Consider the following 19105-nt stretch of genomic DNA (forward strand, 5'->3'; position numbering starts at 1 on the left):
CCGTTAGTGCACGCTAGTGCCAAAGGTCGTACATTTACGTAGAGCGAAACGAAGGGGAAAGTTCTGTTTAGTTTTTCGTCTTGTTCTCTCATAGATTTTCTTTTGTTTTGTTTTGTAGCGGTGTTAAGTTTTGCTGTAGATACACACTCGTATCATCTCTACAGTGTATCCGAGTTTTACATACTTGAAAAAAAGTATACTATCGACATTGAACAAATATGAGATTAGGGTGAAATTATAATTATAATTGATTTATAATAATTTCAGTAGTTTCATTAACGCAATGATATTTACTAAGATTATTTTTACTAGTAACTGATCCGTTGGTTCACTGATGTGTAATATCTCTGTAATATATGTATAGATATACAGGATGCTCGGGAGTATTTCCCATAACTCTAGAGTTATATGAGTTTTATTATTATTATTATTATTATTATATTCTTTAAGAAAAATTAATTTTAGGGGAAATACTTCGCAACATCCTGTATATTAGCGAGATAGTGTGTTAGCGAAAATTCATTGTTAGACCTAATTAAGCTATACCTTTTACTAAACGGTTAGGTATTGAATAAAGAACTATTCTGATTTCAGTTTATTAACACTTACGTTAAAATTTAACTGCATTTAACTGTTAAAATTTAAATTTAAATGTGCAGGGGTTAACTTATGTGGTTTACCGCATTGGAAGAGCATAGTGTCTAAATCCCCTCTCCTTTAAGGAGTTAGGCTTGAAGTGTGCAATTCAAATAGACTGATAAACGATGCTGATGATAATTAAAGTCACCATGTTTATATTTTGTTTTAATACCATTATTATAAATCTGTCAGAAACTCCGTTCGCGAAGATATTAGAAATGGCGAAAAGCTTTATTGCTTTAGGCTTAGAAGATACAAAGTAATTTGGTTTTTCATTTCGTATATCGCTTTAGGCTCTTTCTATGTATTTGAGATAAGAATATGGCCTTTTGAAAATGAAACGACTTTCATTCAAACCGCTAATAGGTGTAGTTGTTCGTTGGAAGCATTGCTTCGTAGTTCAATTTGTACAGTCGCGGCGGGTAATGCCGGGATTACGTTCGGTACACTTGTCCGCCAGTTCCGGCGCTCCCGGGATCGGCTAAGCCCGGCCGCTCGGCTCAACTGCTCGTAATACGTCACTGTAATGTTTTTGGGCAGTGCGCCTTGTGACGTACTTGTCACTTGTCTAATAAAACAGATCATCTTGTGGGTTATTCGCTACTTCAAACACACACATCTTGGCCAGACCTTCATTTTATAAAGTTAATGGTAGGAGTCCTAGGGTATACAATACGTTAGACAATTATGGAGTTTGGACCTTGGTGGCTTTGGAAGCTAGCAGGTTTTAAGGGTCCAGTATTATTGACGGCCTCGGTGGATTTACAAAACAGACCTGGGTTCAATCCCCGGCTGGAGCGATTGAGGTTTTTTAATTGGTCCAGGTCCGGCTGGAGGGCGGCTTCGGCCGTGGTTAGTTATCACCCTATCGACAAAGACATACCACCAGTTTCCATCCGTCACCTTTGAGTAACTTCGCTTTAACTGGCAATCATTCTCTAGAGACCGTTGAAGTTCCAGTATTAACAATGTTTTAGAAGGGTTGCCACGAAACTAACTGTTAAGACAGGGGATATGTTTTCTAATATTATGTTAGACTTAAAAATAAACCTACTAAATCCATCACCATCCAAACACCGTTTGCTTATCGTACCTTACCTTTAGTAGCACTCGTAGCAAAATTTGACAAACCTCCAGCTTTTATAAAATCACGATGGTATTTGGCTGTGAAATAAAAGTTAATCGACAAAATTCCAGAACAATGTTGCTTAGGTTAAGGTTGCCGTTCCCTAAATCACGGCATCGGGTGTCGTAAACTTAGGTTAAGGACCGAGTTCATTAATCTCGCTTCATTAATTATTGAAGCGGCGGAGATTTGGACTCTGGACGGGTTTTATCGTCACTGGCGGCCATTGCCGGCCATTCGTCCATGTTTCCTCGTTATTAGATGTGAATTTACAATGAGGACTGAAACATGTTTGTTTATTTACCACTTTTGAAAGGGAGAGTGTTTGTTGTTTTTGTTTTTAACCCTCGACGTAAAAGAGGAGTATTGTAAACTTATATCGTTTGTGTTTGTTTGGCTGTGATAATCACAGATATAAGAAGTAACTAGATTTATAAAGTGCCAATTCTTTGTATTGAAACCAGCGTACCCGGGGGCGTGGCCTTACAAACACATTTATAGTGTAATAATACTAATCACACTGATAAACTCTTCACTTAATTGGCTGTTTAATATTTAGTGAAAAAAGACATATGTTACCCTTATATTAGAGTTGAAATTTATTTATTACTGTTGTCTCAAAACAAATGAAAATTCTTGAATGAAAAATCATGAATGAAATCTATAGTACCGCTACTCGTCACTAGTTGTCTCTATTTATAAGCTTTATTACCTTATAAATAAGATTCAAAATGATCCTAACTTTGTTTTATTAATATTGTCTAGGGATGTGGCATAACGATAGTCTTAAACATCGATAGTCATCGTTACTCGCAGTAAATAAAACGAACGTCTGTTGTTTAAAAAAAACGAAGAACAACATAAGTCAATCAAAAATTTAAAATATATGAAGAAACACATACAAGAAAGTAAAAAACAAGCATTTTTTTAATGTACCACTCTGAAAAAACATTAATACAACTGAAACTTTGCACGATTCGAGTTTACACAACAAAGAAGGTCAAACACAAATCTATAACTTGTGAACTTGAAAAATTAAGTACTTTCCACGAAACCTTATCAAATAGGGGCTAACCCTATTTCATACTTTCTATTTTTATATACGCAACATGAAGAATCTATAACCTTCTTCGTACTATTTGCTTAAATTATGCTAAGTTTCATTTCATTTTATTAAGTAGTTTCGGAGTGATACATTTGGAAAAACCAATGTTTAATGTTCAGGACAATTTGACTTACAAATGAAATTGATATAAAATCAAATAATAAAAAATAAAACCCGAGATTGTACAGTGTCGTCATATCTTTCTCAGACTATTCTTTTCCAACTATATTTATTTACAGAAGAAGATTTTTTATATTTTTTTCAGTATGTACTGTACAATATTTGCCAATACAAAATAGACCAAATAGGAAATAGGCCAATACAAACTGCATGTATTGTTATGCATATCTGTCAACTTTAGATATCATCAGAAAAACACCACAATGTCACATTATTGCAATGTCTAAATTCGTTCGTTTAAGTTTTGAGAAACACGTGACCAGCTGCTCTAAGTATTTCGTAAACTTAATTCCTAAATATTTCAACGAAAAGATTCACTCTTTTCCACAAGGTAAAAATAGTTCCTAAATATATAAAAAACACGATAGTATATTTTTTTTTAATTCGTCGGTTTTTGCAGAAAATAACTCAATTATTTCCTATTTAACTATAATGAGTTTCATGATGAATGTTACCAGTAGATTATTTTCCAACCCGTTAGTAGTCAATAGGTCAATTACAAATACTCAGACTTGACGTTCCTAACACTTTAAGTATGTACTTTATTTGTATCCTAAAAGACACAAATACGACTTTTAGAAAAAAAAATCTTTTTGTTTGGCACTGCCGTGACTACTAAATATCTTCTGTTTCCACTTTACATTAACGTATCTGACTGCGTAAAATGTTTGGAACAAATTACAATGCGGTTTTGCATAAAACAAATTTTGCTTCCTAGTCGCCTCGATAAATTTTTTCCTTTCCGGATTCCTAAAAAAAATTTTCGAAAATTTCATCATTATCGTGTCATCATAATAGTAGTAGATATAAAATATCGATATATTATTATCGACATCCCTAAATGAATAGCCAAATGACATATGGCAGCTGCTTAAATTCAAAACTAACATAAATCAAAATTACACTTTTTTCAGGAGAACTAAAACAAGAAAAATAAAAATATTTTTTTGGACTATTTTTCGTCTTATTTTATATAAAGCATAATATAATATATACATTGGAATCATATTTTTAAATGCTGCCTCCTGAATGCTAGAGGAGATATTAAAATCATAAAATATGCTGCTTTTCAATTGAAACCTTTGGCTTTGAAATCAATAAAATAATGGTATATTTATTTATTATTATATAAATATAAAATAACAAGGATTAATAATATTAATAATTAATACATTTAATTAGGAATAGAAGAATTATTGCAATAAAATCATTTTTGTATATTTTTGATTTATGATAGTTTTGTTTTGTTGTTGACGCAGCAAATGTATGCCCATTGGTGTCAACAGAATCATCGAGAAAATCGAACTTGTATTAAAATAAAGTAAACTTTAGTACTATTCCCGTAAAGTTTATTTTAGTTTGTGACTTTGAGTAAAATTATTTTTTCATATTTTAATGAAAATATAATAAAATACGTCTTAACGATGCTACGAAACACCATAATTTGATACATGTTTGTGGCGGCTATCATTTTTGTATTCCAAAACGGCACAATACAGCATTTTTCTAATCGTTTTTAATTATTTTCATTTACCGAATTTGACAACCGCAGGACGTAACGTGTCAGTCAACGAAACAAGACTGCTAGTACATGCGCGGATAGGCTTGCGAAGCTCCGCACACCCGGGTGTAAGCGGGCCACGCCCCTATGCTACTTCTATTGCTAAAAGCGTTAGCTTTTAGCGATCTCTGTTCTGTGGTGATAATGTAGCGTCGGTCGTCTTGAACTGATAGCCCGATTTGGACGCAACTTTTTTTTCCTGATCTCAGTCTGTCTCAGTGTGTCTAATCCTGATATCAGAGAGAATGTTCTCAACTATGAATACGGATAATTTGAAGATATATGTAAGTTATAATTTATAATACCAAAGATCGTTAAAATCGTTAAAATTTTATATGTAATACAATTTTTTTTGTTAAACTGTAGTATTATTGACTATTTATTAATACTATTTTCATTAAGTTCGACTGTTGTAATTTTATGTCATTAATAGGATTGCATTTAATTAGATAAATTTACACGTTACCTGTTTGGAATTCATTTACTTTATGCTTAACTAAAGTGCACTAAACAATGTAGAATGTCCCCATTATTGCATTGGATAACGATTTACAGCGTGGATTACTTAACATATTACTGGCTGATTTACACTGTTCCAGTGCTATTAAAATCCATAAACCTAATGTTTGGCAGTCATCATCACCTATGGTTGTAAATCATTTATTCAGTAAAGTACTTTACTATTAAGAAACCATAAAGGACTGAAACTCCATTGCTCCTCATGAGAGAGGTACATTTCGTCCCCGCCCGTTAGTCTATTGTCGAACTCACTCACACAGGCTGTTTGCTTGAGTTGACAGAGCTAATGTATGTTAAAAATATTAAATTGTCGTAGATGTTACTTTGCGGAAGTTCAATTGCAACAATGAATAATAAATTGATATTTTTACTCTTGAGAACATGATGAGTAAGTACATACCTACTCGTAATGTTCAATCGTAATTGAATCTTAATGTTAATTTTATTGAAGAGTAAAAATTTCAATACAACATGTAGAGTTTTGTTGTGAACGTAAGTCGAAGATTTTCTGATGAGTTTATGTGCCATTGCCGCTCGTATGTGGCTGTGTTATGTGGTTGTGTAATGATGTTAATGTTAAAGACACTTACGCCTGCTTGTACTCAATATTACAATTGGTTTGTTGCTCAAGCGGCTTGAACAATGTGAACCGGCCGTAACAGTAAACTTTTATTAGCAACCCAGCGCGGCAGCTGTAGGTAACTGAATCTCAGCAGCCCACCGGGGAGTTTTTGGGAGATTGAGTTCATCAATCTCGTTCATTCATTATTTAAGCAGACGAGATTAAGGTGCGCCCGGATTTTATTGCCACTCTCTCACGCTTAAATTGTTTGAACAAGTGTTATTTCCATGCTTTCTTTTGTAATTCGTTGTCTAATTGGAGGGAGAAATAATTGCTCTAATCACTTACCTTAAATACCCTATTGCAATTCCAAGTTCGTATACATACTCGTAGGCTTGTATTACGATGTATAGAGAAAGTCTGAATATTTTTAGTGTATACCACAAGTTCGGAATGGATGTTTTCGAAAAAGAACAGGTATACATTTCAAGAGTCTTGTCCACGACGTTGTTGTCAAACTCTTTCAACAACTGCACAGACATTGACCTATTTTCTTACATTATTCTAGATAATGAATTTCCAATGATTTCCATAATTTAACTGCATTTACAGTCGGGCCATTACTGAAGCTCTTTAAGTGATTGGATCGCAACTAGGATTATCCTTGCCACCTCCCCGTCCGACTTCGTCTCAATAAAGGTTTTACATCTCAAATGTATTAAAATTTACTTAAGGACGTTATATTATAATACTCATCAGCATAATGTACCTGTAATTTTGTTAGTGATCCGATAAATTCTTGACGGACTATGAAATGGTCCGCTGATTTGATCCCGTAGAAAACAAAATATTGTTGTAAAATGTGAAAGGTTCTAAGGGGCCAGGCCCTGCTACCTCCCCAAAGCTAGCTCGGTCCAATATTTGCTTATGGTAAGAGCTCGAGCTGACAAACTTTCAGCTTTTATGGCAAAGGTCTGGTGATCACAGGCCCATTAAATGGTAGGATAAATTATTATCATTTTGAGCAAATAATAAACTGAATGTTTTTTGTTACAGGTAAGCTGCTTTCCGATGTATGACTAGGGTGACAATAACAAGACAGATTCCCATAGGTTTGGTGAAGTCCCAAATCCTAATTTAATAATTTTATTCGTTTATTATGTTTTATTTATTTTTGGATGGATTTTAAATATTTGCTCAGACTAATAATTTTCGTTAATATGGATTTATAAGTACAGTTTTGTGCACTGCAAGTTATATGTGCATACCTACTGTAGCTTAAACCTAAGGCTTGCTAACATGTTAACTACTTTGTACACATTTGTGTTCATGAATAATTTCATGGTTAAGGGCTTCGTTAGGATTTGAAACTATTCGGGCATAGACCGACAATACTCACGCGGGTTTTAGCCATATTTATTATTAGTTATTAGCGTTATAGCGATGACGCTACTTTACGTACTAAAAATTCTCATAATTTTAATTATGTATAGTACCTACTAGCTATAATCTAAGACTATGCTTATACATATAAAACATGAACACAATTCTGCAGCATACCCGCAATTTAACTCTCAAAATGACATTTAAATTGCGCAGCATGTAATATATATAAACTTTTCACTTATCCTTGAGTAAGCAAACATTTTTGGACGCGTGTCAAGAAACGCTACAGGTTTCAAATCTTAATCGCCCACTTTGGCTTCCACGAGCCGATGTAAGTCAAATTGTATTGTATTTTAAACGTTGGGGAAATTATTCTTATTTTGTGGGCTTGGCTTCACTAGAATATGTACTATTACAGAGCAAGGTCAACAGTTATTTAGTTATATAATTGCTGAATAGATTAAGATTTTGAATTCGTTTCCATTTTTACTTCCTCCGGTGCTGCAACCCTTCGATCTTGGCCTTCTGATTTTTTTATACGTGGCACAATTTTTTTCGTAGTTGGACGATCGAAAGAAATGAGTGAGACGTATAGATTTTTACTGAATTTTTTTAATTTTTTAGAAGAAAGGTATTACTTAACACAACCCTGGGCTTGAACTCCAGACTTTGGGATCACATCAAACTTTTTCCACTGATTTTGCTATCACTGGGAAGTAGCATTATGGAAGCAAAGCTAAACGTAGGTATTAACCGCAAAACTTCGAGTAGGTAGGGCCGAAATCTTAAACCATTAGGTACACTATTAGGGCTTAAACTAAGTGTAAGTTATAAATAGTCAGTTAATTCGATCGGCCCCAACTGCCTACAGGCCTTGGCATTAAATTTTATTATTTGTTAGCGATACAACAAGAAACTATTATTGAAAGTCAATATTTGACAGTGAATTAACTAAAGAACATAATCATTATTATTTCTTGGTAATACTTGATTGAACCAGATGGACCAAAGATGTTAAATGAAAACCCATTCCGTGTAACAAAGAAAATTTTATATGCATCAGCATAGACCCTTGAGACGCTGTAGCATTGACGTACTACAGAGAGATCATGGATTCAATTCCCAGCTCGGATCATTTTATTATTTTATATGTTCCTTGTATGCGCTGCGAAGACTTGCTTGTTCATAGGCGATCGTGTTACACCTAACATCTGGTAGATAATCTGCTTCTTGTTTCAGTTAATACCATAATACAGTTAATACCATAATAATCTTAGATTATTTTTATTATTTAATTATTTTAACAACAGCTGACCTATTCATTATTAACATTAAATCATTTAACAAAATGCCATTTACCTACTATGTGATATCCACCAGTTAGTACTGGATGACGTTAGTTACATAGAATCTCAATTTCGTCAACGTCAACTACCATACGTCAAAGATAGTGAATTAGCCTGCAGGTGAGTTCGCACTCTAGTTAACTAGTCGTTGGATAAAAAAGTGTGAATTTAGGAACACTAATGTCTGAGATTTCGGTAGTGAGCTATTGGAACTATTTATTATTTCGTTCCAGATAGATCGATTTTACGACCAGCGACCGGAGATCGGTTAACCCTAAAACTGGGCGTAAAGTCCAAATGTTCCGTTGGAACTATTAATCTGAAGTGAGGACATTAAGAATTTTCTCGTTAAGGCTGCCTTTACATTAGAGCTTCAGTATGTATTTGAAACCTTCGCCGAAAAAGAGGCTTTTGGAAGTTTACTATGTATATAACACTTGCTAGTGATATAGGATGCTTCCTAACTCCAAAATGGGTAGTCTGCTGGACATAGGCCTTTCGTAGGGACGGTTTAACGTTTCCAAACACTACGGTCCCTTAACCAGCGGCTCTCTGCGACACCTTTAATGTCGTCAGTCCACCAAGTGGGAAGTTGACCAACACTGCACTGGGACCCTAACATCCAATTGCGCTACGAAGTATTTGCTATTCAGCATATTGCCATTTCAGATTTGTAACTCGTTTAGTTATATCTGTACGTTTGGTTCTGCTGCGGTTAACTTCATTACTGATTCGATCACGCAGATACTCGGAGGATCGAGTGATACGAGTTGCTCACTCCATCTGCAATATATTTATGTCAATGTAAATGAAACTCAGGAATATTAAAAACAATGTGGTAATTTTATAGTCGAAATCAAGTGTAAATAATTTAATCTTAAAAAAAAATTATCATTGGTTCTAAACTAATTCTCCGCAAACATAATTTCAATGTATCGATTGACCTCGGGTAGCGGAAACTTTATAGTAGTAGAGTTTTTTAAAAATTCCTTTTGTCATAGCTTAGTTTGGCCTTATTGTAAAAGATATATCGTTTCAAAGCTTTGTTACGGCGAGGAAATAGCCGGCAACTCTGGTGGCTAGTTGTAAATTCATTAAAATTTTGTCCACCCGCATATCTGGTCGTCCGCGTCAGTTTGCCTTTGACAAATTCGGCCACGGCTCACTTACCATGTCCTTGTTCAAATTTCTGATATGTATCTTTCCATTCAGACTACTTGACATGCTTTAGCTGTAACGAAACTTGCAGATAATCTTCTCGAAGGGCTATATTTTGAATTGACCCTGACCCTTACAGCTTCAAAGTCAGATTTTCATCTAAATCCCCGGTCTATTTTCAAAAATCCTTTTTCAGTAATTCTTTTTGCTAGAAATGGAAACTACTCTTCAAATATCAGCGTGTTTCAACTGGGCTGGGCGTCGACATTTCAATCAGTTAGACATTTAATTATTTAGATGACACTGTTTTAGGGACACGTAACAATAATGGTATCTTTGTTTACTTACGTGTTTTTCCATAACTTTAAAATTTTAACAATTTTTGAATATTCTCAGGCGTGTATGATTTTGATTTCGGCCGTGATTAGTTACACCCTTTTGACACAGACACACCGCCTTATAATTTATCCCTCGCCTTATTATTTAAAAAGGTATTCAGTTCGAATGGTATCGAACTGATTCGCCTTCAAATTTATGACTCTAACTTAGGTTGTATCAAGTGCTCAAAAACCTAAACCTAAAGCTATTGACACGGTATCACAATAGATACAAAATTTAAAACCTTAGCCTTGTTGGAAGCCTTATTGGCTGTGGATTATACTACCGACCTTGGGTTTATTGATGTAAGATTGAAATTGTCCTGTTTTCTGATTGACCATAACTGCTTGGCTGTTATACTGATAGCGTGGCGCAGATCCAAGATGGAGTCAATGGCGCATCACGTGCAACTTCTAAAGGGATTTATAGTAAGTTTCTCTGACAGTTTCGGCTACGCTTTACGAGCGTGCACGCTTTTGAAGCAACACTAAAGCTTCAATAGCTTAACCCGATCCGTTGGGACATTTGTCGGGCGTACTCCAAACATTTGCATCGCTTGAAAGCGTTTGCTTGCAAGTGTGGGAATTTTAGGACGTATTTTAAACAGAGCTTAAACAGAGGTTTTCTCGTTTCCTCTGTCTTTTTGCAATCTACTGCGTCTCGGTGTAGACGTGACGTTACGTAGCAGAGCATTTTGTGAAAGAGCTTGTTCCGGGAGGCACTACTACCATGATTCATGCTGCCAACAAGCAGCTTATATGTTTTCAGTATAAAAGTTATCAGTAGGATGCCTAATACATCCATGCATAAAGGCGTAGAGGAGCTCAGAGCGTGTTCCCACAGCGTGTGCTGCGATGTCATACACTGTTAAAAGTGTCAGCTGTCCGTCCTGTCATAAGTCAAGTGTAGGTTATTAGTACAGATTATAATATAAAACAAAGTCGGGTTAATTACACCATTTGTAACTCCAGATCAGCTAGCCGGATTTGGAATAAATTTGGCTCAGAGATAGTTATTAATTTAAGAGTAATACATATACCTACTAGGCTACCATTTATCCCGATATTCTCATGAGGGCTTTCGAGACAAAGTTAGTTGCATTAATGATCTACCCCCTTATACACATCAATTTGTGTGGCTTTGTACCCAAGGCCGTAGCGTGTGGAATGCCCTTCGTGCGTCGGTTGAAACGATTTGGAAATAAGGTCGAAGGTCCTGCGACTCACGGTGGATACGCGAGTCGTATGGATGTTATGGTGTTCCTTGGCGTGCGGCCAAGTCGTGCGAATGTCAATGCCGAGCGGCCCAGAGGAGCGGCCGGGGATTGTACTGATCCTGCTCTGAATTATTGTTACGTTTGTCGCATGCTCATGTGGTATAAGAGATCGCGATTTTTCTTTTTTTTTCCTTAAAGAATATTTATATATCTTTTTTTTATGTGACCTATGTTCTCTCTAACCTCCAAATAATCGAAAAGACTATCTTAGAAGTGGGTACGACTATAGTCTAGCGGGCGGGGATCAAACCCGTGACCTGTTGACGTAGAGTGCTGTCACGTTACCGTGGATCTATTGAGGCTTCTAAATTCAATTATCGTTTAAACGTTCTCGAAACTGGTTACATTTTTATCTCTCGACTTGTATGATAATTTTAGTCTAATGAATTATTATCATTGGTGAAAATTCTAGAAATAACTCTTTAGATCCTTTACCGCATTAAGATAATAAGACAATGACTAAGACTATAATGCAGTGATAATGATGTACACTCAGTTTGTACTGAATCGTTATAATTCTATGCCAGCGGCGTGTGCTACTAAAACTGAAAAAAAAAAACATCTGACCATTCTTGCATTAAAATGAATATTAAAAGTTAAGCTTGTTTCTATTCGATTTTGTAAATATTTTTAAAATTACATTATTTTGTAAATATTACAGTAAAATTCACTAGTCTAAGTTATTTCATATTGCTAAAGGTTAAACTGATAATCTTTTAAAGCGTCGAATAGCTCTAAAAGTGACCATAAAATCCAAATACTTGCGCGGTTTCTTACACTGCCATCTCACTATAGAGTATGATCACATCCAGAGGTAAATTTGTCATAGGTCGCAAAAAATCGAAACAAACTTTATGCTTTTGACAATAGGGTGTAAATTGCCATGTTCTGCGGTGGTCGGGTAGTGTTTGCTGGCCCGCTGCCAAGTAGGGTCATTGTCAACACACACGTGCACTGGTTTCCGAACGCTTTGTGGCTATTGCGCTTTGTTAAAGCGGATTAGTTATCTGATGGTTGAACTGAACGGTGATTTTCTTTGTGTTTTGTTACAGCGCTTTACAGCGGTTGAATTATGCGGTTGATTGTTTTTCGTCTACCACACATAGAGAGCAGATTTGAAGTACTTAACTCTTATATTGATTTGAATAGTTTTTGGCATTTCCTCTTTAGTAAAGGGTGTGTACTATGTGCTTTCTCCTATATTTACTAAATGTACAGAATGGAAAAAGATCCTTCTTCAATCCAGGTTCAAAATGAGTCCTCAGGGTAGGCAGTGTATTTTAATGTCTATGGAATGCATACCAATGGGCCCCAATCTCACAGGCTACGCCCTATCTGAATTCGTTCTGCCGCGATTCTCTCGGACTCAACACTGGAATAATTTTAGCGCCCTAACCTTCGGTAATTCCTGCGCCCCATTAAGTTTTATAGTTAAGCAAATACAAGATACGAGAAAATATCAAATAAGATCGCTGCTGTATAACTTGTTGAATAACAAACCATCAAGTAAATGACCATGACATCTCCATTATTGACGTCCATCGGTGGAGACAGCGACGACGTCACCGATGTTTAACCCGTGGTAAGAGTGTAAACGTGTCAGTGATATCTATAATATGCTGCCTTATCAGCAGCGAGGCGCCTGGATGACACACAAATTTTTACGACGGTCGATAACTTTATTGCGCGTTCGAGGAGCCCGCCATAAAACGTGTGCTAATAGCCGATCATATACCCTTCTGTGTGTTCCACGCTATAATTAGATTTTGAAATACCTACCTACCTTGTGGTTTACCTCCAGATGTATTGCTTATAAGCAGTTTTGTTGTTCTCGTCCGATGCGGTATCGAATTTGATAAAGTTCGTTTCAAATTGAGCAAGCGATGCCTCACTTCTTAAAGTGGAAAACCATCGCAGAATACACTTGCTAGAAACACGTTCCAAGTCGATGGCGTCTTTCATCAATGGAAAGCAACATTATCAGCGATTAATATAGTCTATATTTTATCCCCGTACAGCCACGGGGATATACCGTGAGGTTTCGCTAGTACAATAAATATGAACATTGTACATCATCATTATGTAAATCTACAATACTGTGAAACGTTGCCAACATGTTGAATTAGCTATTTTCAGTTGTTTCCAAAATTGAAAATGTGTCCATTCCGATTTTCCGTTTGATGACATCTAAATGTAGCGTTTGTAGGTCATCGATCTGTTTGTCGCTGTAGGCTCCATGCGGGCACACGAGCACACCAGAGGTCCGAAACTGGTGGTCGCATATTTATGCTTATACAACAAGTACGTGGAAGCAAAGGTCCTAAACTGTTGGTCGCATATTTGCGTACACTTATATTTATCTATTAAAATCGCCCTCATGATTCAGTGGTTAGTCTATGTGGCTTCGAATCGCGATATAATGAGTTTTCTATCTTCTTGGAAATTTTCAGTAAATATTGTCAGCCTGGAGTGCTTCACTTCGTGCCTCGGAGAACACGTTATGTCTGTCCCAGTCATTGCAATTAGCATCCAATATAATAGTATATTTAAAGAAATAATTATGATCTTGCTAACTCATATTAGGCCTTGGCCTTTAAAATGGCCTGATAATTATGACACTTGTTTATATAAAAGCGCCGCATATAACGTTTCCTATTGCATATATACTAGGGCATTAGAAGCTTGAATTCACAACTCTACTCCGAAGTAGGTTGACCAGCGCAGGATGATGTTTGTCTCTGTGACGATCACTATCAGATATGAATGACATTGTCCGGGATCGATGGTTTACCGCGCTCTCCGGGTCTAAGCAGTGTGATACCGACTTCACAAGTCCGACCTGCTATTAAGAAGTTATTGGAAGGAAATAAACCCATAAACCCACAAAATTCATGTAATTTCATTAGGCTTACAAGCACTTTTGAAAAACCAAGTTATGACATAATTTAATGGCACACAGGCATGTCGCCTGTCGTCGCTAAAATTGTCACAAAAATTTGAAAGGGATGAAATACACATATAAGGTATGTGCGCTCACCTTAAATCCCACCGGCCAGTAGGCTACATTCAGTCTCTCTCGACATTATGAATTAATGAAAACTGACCGGCTACGTCTCTCTAATGTGGCGCACTCGACCACGCATACTACAGTAGCTGAGGGCAAAGGTAGAGGAATCTCGAGCTTACTTTTAAACATTAATTAGGTTCAAGTAATAAGTTCTTACAAAGCAAAAATAACCGAGACGCGAAGCCACTAGGTCCATTTTACGTTGACGAAATAATTAAGCGCGAAAATAGACTTATTTTTAGATTGGTATTAATTAATGCCGAACTCACTTGTGGTGTAAGGAAAAACTTTTGCCTTTTAAGTGTATTATTTTGTTACGTTGAAGTGATGTGTTGTGTAGTCCTTAAAATAATCCGATTCGATTCGGCCGATCATTTTATCGCGTTAGCGTCCATTTTTCAAAGCGTATCATATAGCTAAAAATAACAAATTTAATTTTTTCCGTTTACATTGCAAACGCAGGCTGAACGAGATTTATCAAAATAATGTACTAAGTATTGAACAGGTCTACAGAAAACTCCGCGATAGTTTATCTCTATCTATCTCTTATGGATATCCCACAATAACATTTTTTTGTCATTTACTTTTTACTACAAATAATGACTAATTTTCGATGCGATACAGCATCAATCCTTATCCAAATAAATACCTTAAATAAATTGTTAATTTAATATAGATTTATATGGTTAGTATCAGCCTTGCACCCGTGCGAAGCCGGAGCAGGTCGCTAGTAACTTAATAATACATTGGCAAGTATTTTAGGACCGCCGACAAAAGTTGATTTTTGTGGTGGTTAAAAAAGTCTAATGTAGAAACATTGGAACTGTAGACTGATCAAACACCTTTCGTCTAGGTCGGTAAAAAACAAAGTGTACAAAGTCACGTTTCGCATTTATGCGTAAGCTCGGCCGGACGGCGCACTACGTTTATCACATTATTCTGAAATGGAATAAATTTTCTTGTGTTTTCAGTAAGGCGTCGTACAAATGTAGACACCATTACTCACCCACTTGGGCCACCTTGAGTCTGGTTATTCAAGTCTAGGTCTACTGAAATCAGACGTAATAATTAATAATGAATACTTTTAAGTTAATTTAAATTTAAAATAAAATAAATGCATTTGAGTAATGACACAATATTTTTGCTGAGCTCAAGTGATTTTGACCGGTATTTTCTACAAAATTTTTAAAATGATATTATTAAAGACCATGGATTACATAAAAAGGTCATTTAAATAATCAACGGCATAGTGGGAATTTGAACAACTTCTATTTTATATGTAGTTATTTTTTTAACCTATTCCTCTTGGTATGGAGCACAAAACAAAGATTAGCTTTAGTTTTCTATATACAAAAAAATGAGCCGCTGGATGCTTGCGGCTGAGACCATTGTGCTTGGAGACCCATGCAAGAGGCCTATGTCCAGATATAGATATAGTATAGGCCTGATAGATGATACAAAATAATTTTGATGTTTTACGTCTGTCAGACGTCAACTTATGATTTGATACATGATAATCCGCAAACAGACGTGACGAAGTTACTACGTCGTTTTGGATGCTGCATCCAGTCGGTAATCACCGGTTTCCGCGTGTGTGCGGAGCCTAAGAATAAATTGTGTGGGATGTACTCTCATCGGATACTGGATAATTACATTTTGTATTTGCCTTTTTTGATTACCTACTTTGTTATGAAGACTAAGTACTGAATAGCTTTCAAAGGTATAGTTAATTAACATTGATATTACAATTTTTCTTGAAATGCTTTGAGATTTCTTAATAATTATTATTTATATGAGTTTTCTTACATATGTATTAATGCATGTATTAAGTAGATACTATTTTATCTCATATCTTTTTTCGCCAGACGAGTGTGTGATAAATCATTATAGTATTACTAGTAGACGCCGTATCGGATAAGCCAATCCGATATCTTCGGATTGGCTTATCGGAACTTCACCGGATATAACTAAGAATCTCTATTACGCCCGTTTTCAAATAAAAAAAAACATTCGTTGACACAAACAGACACACAGATACACTGAGAGACAAACAATCTTATAAGTTGCTCATTTTTGGGTTTAAATAAATAAAACTGGCGTGATAATTATTATCTTAGCGTATAAATAAGTTATTATTAGATATTACATAATCCAAGTAGTTATTGTGGCTGAATTGTCGAGTCCTGATTACTACGGCGAGGTATTGTGTGCGAGAGCCCGCAGGAAGCTCCGTCCGCTGCAGACATCTGAGCCCACTGCGATGTTATTTCATATTCCGTGTTGTTGGAACAAGAGTTAAGGCCCGCATACACGGTGCTAGTAATTCTTGCAGACAATATTCGTACATACTGTATATGTATAAATTGAAAATGCATTATTTAAAATCATCAAGTAACGAAGGAACAAGTTTAATTTATTAAATCTAATCAATTTATTCGCCATAATTTCAATACATAACATTAATGTATTTATTATCTTATCCGATTTATATTATTTATTAGCAATGCCCTCATGTAACATGTATATAAGTACATGAATGCTATATAAATAAATAAATATCGTACATATCGTAATTTAAAATAACCTTTTTACGAAAACGACGCGCTCTCATTTATGGGCTACAACGTGACATACAGACAGACGAAAAGCCCCACTGTTTCATTGTGGTGTACAGAGGGGCTAGTGGCAGTTTGATACTGTTACTATCGCGTTAACATAAACGCGAATTTCTAAGGAATTGAAACAGCGCCATCTAGTGGCACTACTGCACAACTGTTTCAATTCCATATAAATTCGCGTTTACGTCAACGCGGTAGTAACAGTATTAAAATATTGAAAACTCCCACTAGGCACACAGAAATGAATGCGTTCGATAGCCTATTTAAAGTTTTAGATAACTGAATTGACAAACACATTTATATAATGACACGACGCTTCTAACCAACTGTATATTTCTTGTGAAAACCGCATATAATTAAATGTATTAGCTACGTACGAGTACTCTTGTACCTCGTAACTTAACGTTATTTCTTGTGATCGTTTACTCTTGTCGTATAGCTCCACTCAATTTAAATCTAATAATTCGTCCGACAAAGACGTATCGCTAAGCGATTTAGCGTTCCGGTACGATGTCGTGTAGAAACCGAAAAGGGTGTGGATTTTCATCCTCCTCCTAACAAGTTAGCCCGCTTCCATCTTAGACTTACCATCAGGTGAGATTGTAGTAAAGGGCTAACTTGTAAAGAATAAAAAAAACTATATATAAAAAAATATCGAAATCAAGAATCACTGTTGCTGAAACATTTTTGTATGAAGAAAAGATTTCAATTGTATAATTACATATATATCACCTTTTCTTATATAATATCTGTACTTAGATAATTGAAGTAAAGAATTTTTAGTAACTGAATTAAATATTGCAGTGTGTGTATAGGCTGTCGAGGTTAAGATATGCGCAGCTTCCGTCCGGTCTATTTCAGGCTTTGGCTAATGAAGACGAACTATGTCCAGCGGCCAATGTTTGTATAACATTTGACTATGTAATTATAATATAGATTGGTTTTTGTTAGTCTTCCTAATTGTCAAAGACGGCTTTACTGATTTGAGTATATATTGTTGGCTTCTAGTAGAGAAATGGTTTAAAACATAAAAAAATGTATTGGCAAAATCATATAAATGTAGTACAAAATCGAAAAAAACGTTATTCGTAATTTGAAGACTACTTTACTAAACTACAGCCGTTCTTGATAAGTACTGTTTACCAACAAACTAATTAAAAATGAGGGTATAAATCACTAGTCATTTCACACCTAATAATAATTATAATTAACTTGTTCTTAAATTAATAAAAATAAATTTGATTAATAAGCTTAGTACAATTAGGTATGGTTAAAATATTTACATAACATTTTATAAACAAACAATAGATAATTTAAATTTAATTTCTAATTTCTTTGTTGGTAAACAGCACTCATCATGAAAGGCTATATTATAGACACCCCGCGGCTTACACTCGTGTAGTTCCCGTTCTTGTGGGTAAACGATGATGTTAGGATGAGGATGAAGTATACCCGTTGAAATGTTATTGAGTTTAAAAAAAAACTATTAAATATCAGGAGCGACTAGCGATGCATGAGTTAGTAAACAATTTGAGAGGAGAAGGCTGCCTGCTGTTTTGCAGACTGAAGCGCAATTGTGTTCGAAATCTAGCCAAGAAAGAAAGCTAGAATACAGCTTAATAGGAGATTCGTTAATGGACTTACTGATGACACATAATATGAAACCCACAGACGAACGGCAGAATGTATAAGAGAACGGAAAAAAATAAGTTTTAAGAAATTGAAATAACTTTCAGACCGGTTAGTAAAACAAACTGGAAAATCAAATGTTACATCTTTAAGATATTAATTTAGAAATTCGAATTTTACCGGCTCATAATATGCACAAAAAATTCTATTAATTAAATGATCTGGTTATAGTAACCTGTTTAAAATAAAATGCCGCTACCAATATAGTCGGTGACAAATTCGTAGAATTTAATTACGGAAAACTTTTGTCAGTCCATTATGTGCGAATAGGTAACTGTGGAGCGCTCGTTATTACGAAAGGTTTTGCAACGAGACGAGCGCCGCACCTGCGTCCTTTGCTTTTAATTGGTCACGCGAACGTCGGATTACGAAAAACTTTTATCAGTTGGATTACGAAAATCTTTTATCAATTTTTTTTTTTGGGCCCTACACATCTTTTTCTTATTTAGGCAGGTCTAGGACGTGCGCCATGAGCTCTAGTGACGAGAGACAAAA

At 35.5% G+C, this 19105-nt stretch overlaps 1 protein-coding gene across 1 annotated transcript in view; it reads left to right on the forward strand.

The window, feature by feature from the left end:
- The window catches only part of LOC112052799 (serine/threonine-protein kinase SMG1), a gene marked incomplete at its 5' end in the record, with an annotated part of 151569 nt that overhangs the window by 37519 nt on the left and 94945 nt on the right, over positions 1-19105 (forward strand). The gene's annotated exons all lie outside the window — the stretch shown is intronic.

Source organism: Bicyclus anynana, chromosome 15, assembly GCF_947172395.1.
Source record: "Bicyclus anynana chromosome 15, ilBicAnyn1.1, whole genome shotgun sequence".
In the NCBI taxonomy this organism is placed as follows: domain Eukaryota; kingdom Metazoa; phylum Arthropoda; class Insecta; order Lepidoptera; family Nymphalidae; genus Bicyclus; species Bicyclus anynana.